The sequence below is a fragment of the Orycteropus afer genome, unplaced genomic scaffold (genome assembly GCF_000298275.1).
Source record: "Orycteropus afer afer isolate SDZICR_OR568_19922 unplaced genomic scaffold, OryAfe1.0 scaffold00240, whole genome shotgun sequence".
In the NCBI taxonomy this organism is placed as follows: Eukaryota; Metazoa; Chordata; class Mammalia; order Tubulidentata; family Orycteropodidae; genus Orycteropus; species Orycteropus afer.
The window spans coordinates 4170921-4176402 of NW_006921827.1; positions in this window are offsets into that span (position 1 = coordinate 4170921).

A 5482-nucleotide genomic window follows, 5' to 3' on the forward strand; every position below is an offset into this window, starting at 1 on the left:
CACTCAAGGGACAGAGAGTTTCAGACCAGATAAGAAAACATCCATATGCTGTCTACAAGAGACACACCTTAGAAAAAAAGACAAAAATAGACTGAAAATCAAAAGTTGGAAAAAGATATATCAAGCAACAGGCAATCAAAAAAGAGCAAGAATGGCAATATTAAATTCTGGTAAAGTAGATTTTAAGACAAAAACTACCATAAAAGATAAGGAAGGACTTTATATAATGATTAAAGGATCAGTTAAACAAGAGGACATAACCATAATAATTATCTACATACCCAGTAAAAGAGCCACAAAATATATAAGTCAGACTTTAACAGAATTGAAAGGACAAAAAGATGACTCCACAGTAATAGTAGGTGACTTTAATATACCACTTTCAATGAAAGATAGAACAACTGGAAAGAAACTCAACAAAGATGCAGAAGAACTAAACAATGCAATCCAGCAACTTGACCTTATAGAATCTACAGAGCATTTCATCCAACAACAGCACAATATACATTCTTTTCCAGTGCCCATGGAACATTCTCCAGGATAGACTATATGTTAGGACACAAAACAAGACTCAATAACTTTAAAAACATTGAAATACTGCAAAACATGTTCTCAGATCACAATGTTAAAAATTAGAAATCAACAATAGGAAGATCAAAGGGAAAAGAGCAAACACATGGAAACTGAATAACACCCTCTTTAAAACTGACTGGGTAACAGAAGAAATAAAAATGGAAATTAAAAAAATTCTTCGAATCAAATGAGAATGAAAACACAACATATAAAAAATCTTTGGGACACAGCAAAAACAGTGATCAGAAGGCAATTTACAGCAATAAATGCACATATCGAAAAAGAAGAAAAAGCCAAAATCAACACCTTAATCCAACATCTCTAACAATTAGAAAAAGAACAGCAAAAGAATCCTGCAGTGACTAGAAGAAAGAAAGAAAGAATATTTGAGCAGAAATAAATGAAACAGAAACAATCAACAACACTAGAAGTTGGTTTTTTGAAAAGATTAATACAATTGACAAACTACCAGCAAATTTAATAAAGGAAAAGAGGGAGCAAATACCTATAACTCAAAGGAAAAATGAATTGAACAGAACCAACTGAAATAAAAAGGATAATATCAGAATACTATAAAGAACTGTACTGCAACAAATTTGAAAATCTAGACAAAATGGACAGATTTCTAGAAACATACTACATACCTAAACTAACCCAGACTGAGGTAGAAAATTTGAATAGACCTCTAACAAAAGAAGAAATTGAACAGGTCATAAAACAAAAATAGCAACAAAAAAAAATTTCCTGGCCCAAATGGTTTCACTGGAGAATGCTACCAAATGTTCAGAGAACTGACACCAATCCTACTCAAACAATTAAAGAACATAGAAAAGGATGGAATCCTCCCAAATTCATTTTATGAAGCAAGCATAACTTTGATACCCAAAGCAGGCAAAGACATTACTAAAAAGGAAAACTATAGACCAGTATCCCTCATGAATATAGATGCAAAAATCTTCAACAAAATCCTAGCCAATAGACTCCAACAACTTATAAAAAAAAAAAATACATTATGACAAAGTTGGGTGCATACCAGGTATGCAAGGATGGTTCAATATTAGAAAAACAATTAACGTAATCCATCACATAAGTAACATAAAGGAAAAGAACCACATGATATTTATCAACTGATGCAGAAAAGGCAACTAATAAACTCAAACACCCCTTCCTGATAAAAACTTCCAGCAAAATTGGAATGGAAATGAAATTCTTCAACACAGTAAAGGGCATATACACAAAACCAACAGCCAACATTGTTCTCAATGGAGAGAGACTGAAACTATTTCCCTTGTGTGTGATTGGGAACCAGACAAGGATGCCCACTATTACCACTTCCATTCGACATTGTATTGGAAGTCCTAGCCAGGGCTACAGGGCAAGAAGGGGCAATCAAAGTCATCCAAATTGGTAAGGATGAAGAGAAACTATCCCTATTTGCAGATGATATGATCCTCTACATAGAAAACCCAAGAGACTTAGCAAGAAAACTACTGGAACTAATTGAGAAATTTAGTATAGTGGCAGGATACAAGGTCAACATCCAAAAATCAGTTGGATTCCTCTATATCAGCAAAGAGATTGCTGAAAAGGAAATGAGGATATCAATATGATTTACAATGTTGTTGTTATGTGTTGTCAAGTCGGATCCGACTCACAACAACCCCTCCTTGGGTTTCTGAGGCAGTATCACTATGGAAGTAGATTGCCCCATCTGATTTACAAAAGCTACCAAAGAAATAAAATACTTGAGAATAAATCTCACTAGGGATACAAAAGACCTGTACAAAGAAAAATGAAAGAACATACTATGCTTGTGGATAGGAAGACTGAACATTGTGAAAATGTCAATACTACCTGTTTCAGTTACTTAGTGCCACTCTGACAACAATATACTACAAATGGGATGGCTGAACAAACAGGAGTTTATTCTCTTACAGTTTGGAGGCTTTAAGTCTGAGTTCAAAGCGCCAGGCTCTAGGGGCTGGGTGAAAGCCCCTCAACCTTGGGCTTCAGTTCTGCCTCCTGTTCCCTGCCCACTGGAGCTAGAGGCTTTTCTTCACTCAGACAGCTGCTGGCTGCTGAGACCAACAAGCCAAAGGTAGACAAGTAAAAAGGCATAGTCCCGATGTTACCAAACCACATGGCAGGCCATTAATTCATGTCCACTGAAAGTCCCAAGGTCAGCAGATCATCGCGGGCTGCTGAACAATGACATGGCTACATGCAGGGTTCAAGCATGCCATAAGCTGGAGACCATTCCCCAAAGATTATCCTTATGTACAGGAAGAAGATCACATCCCTAAGACAGCTACTCAGTTGCTCATGGTAGATTCCACCATGGAGTTGATTAACAGTCTCATCATGGGGAATACTGTATCCAACTGCCCAGCCACGCAACCAGGCCCAGCCAAGGAGAGACATAAATGTAACTACCACACTACCCAAAGCAATCTATACATCCAATGCAATCCGAATCTAGATTCCATAAACATTCTTTAAAGACATTGAAAAAACAATCACTAATTTTCAATTGGGAGCTCTGGTGGCACAGTGATTTTCAATTTTCAATCACTATGCCACCAGATTTTGGTGAAGGGAAGGGCAATGTACCAAAAGAGTGATCAACATGGTGGCACTGAGGAACAAGAAGACGTACAGAGGTACACGGGAGGTACAGACAACAAAGATGAACCCTTTTGCATGTATAGTACTGCTTGTCAGTGATGGCAAGCATTGATCTATGGGTGGATTGATGGGTGAACAGGTGGAATTATCAGGTATGTCCATGCAAGGGGGAGTGTTCCCAGGATTATGTATAGGGTTGGCAGATGATGTTTCTACATATGCATTTGAAGATGCTGTAAGAATGTGTGGGTTTAGAGTAGTGCTAACAAGGGGAAAGGTTGTGGTGCCTTCTTGGCCATAGCCAGATACCCTGAGGGAATGAGTAGTTAGACCCATGGGCTTGGGAGTATGGTCACAGGGGACATGAAGCTCAATTGGCATAACATCCTACACAAAAACATTGTTCTACACGCTACTTTGGGGGGTGGCGACCGGGATCTTAAAAACTTACAAGCAGCCATCTAGATGCAGTGATGGGTCTCTCCTCATCCAGAGCAAAGAAGAATGAAGAAAACTAAAGACACACTGAAACAAGTAGTCCAAGGGACTAGCAGAGCATGTGACTTTCAGCCTATATGACCGTGAGACCAGAAGAACTGGAGATGCTTGGCTACCACTGCCAACCACTTAGAAAGGGATCAGTGCAGGAGATCCTTGATAAGAGTTGGAGAACAATGTGGAAGCAAACTAAAAAAAAAAAAAAAAAAGACCAGGTTTACTGATCTGATAAAGCCTTGTGAAACCCCCATGACTATGGCCCCTAGTTACCCCAGGTCTGGAATGGAGCTCACTCCAAAAGAGGATTTTGGCACATTAAAAACTAACAAAAGAAAGACAAATCAACTTAAAAATATTGAAAAGGAGAGAAATTTCAATTATATCCTTTTTTTTAATGAGAAAAAAAATCTTATTACTTTAGGTGGTTAGCAGTGGTTCTCAACTTTGTTGCTTATCTGGATCACCTAGGGAGTGACATTAGGTTTGAGGTGGAACCTAGCACTTTATCAAATAATTATGCATGTTCCACAGAAGCTTCTAGTCACTCTGAAAGACTGAGAACAACCTGTGCAGATGAAAAGCCATCAGGTTTGATATAAGTAAGCTTGAATTTTCTGAGTCTTCTTAGTTTCTACGGGGCTCAATTTTCTCATGTGTAAAAGCAGATTTTGTTGTTGTTGTTTTTGTGCCATCGAGTTGGACCTGACTCATAGTGACCCCTCCTTGGGTATCCGAGGCAGTAACACTACGGAAGTAGATTGCCCCATCTTCCTTCCAAGGAGTGGCTGGTGGATAGATTTCTACTACTACCCATTGCTGTTGAATTGATTCCAAGTAATGGTGACCCCAAATGTCATAGAGTGGAAATGCTCTGTAGGGCATTCTTGACTCTAATCTTTATAAAAGCAGATAACCAGGCTTTTCTTCTGTGATGTGGGTGGGTGGGTTCAAACTGCCAAACTTCAATTCAACTACATATGCATTTGAAGATGCTGTAAGAATGTGTGGGTTTAGAGTAGTGCTAACAAGGGGAAAGGTTGTGGTGCCTTCTTGGCCATAGCCAGATACCCTGAGGGAATGAGTAGTTAGACCCATGGGCTTGGGAGTATGGTCACAGGGGACATGAAGCTCAATTAGTAGATTAGTAGTTAAGAGCAAACTGTTTGCAAGGACTTCTGGTAAGATGGAGGAATAGGCAGACAAGCAACACAGACCCTCTTTAACAAAGAAACAAAAAACCAGTTGACAGAGATACAGAAGATAATCCTGGAACCCTGAGCTTTGAAAGGGGCTATACAGAAGTACATAAAGCACCAACTAGTGGAAAAACCTGAATGAAAACAGGACTTAAGAACAGGCTCTATTTGCCAGGGTTTGAAAAGACGTATGAGAGGTTGACAAAGGAAAGGAGACAGGTGATGAGTGTATAAGTGCTGTCAACTAGTGAATAGAGGAGCACAGTAGAGTACCCTGCCTGCATAGATAATATACAAACAAAACAAAGACAATGAAAATTGTGGGCAAGTCACTCCAACATATAATCACCAATTAAATATAAACACAAAAACATCACAATGCCTCGGAGACAGCAGAGTATCACAGTCCACACAAAGAAGCAAGATAAAGCAGGAGAAACAAAGGACCAGGATACAGACCCAAAACACATCCCTGAGGAAGATGCAGCATTGGAACTCCCCAATAAGGAATTCAAAAGAATTATATTTAGGTATCTTCAAAGGATTGAGAGATAGACCAAGGAAAACACAGACAAAACCCTAGAAGAATT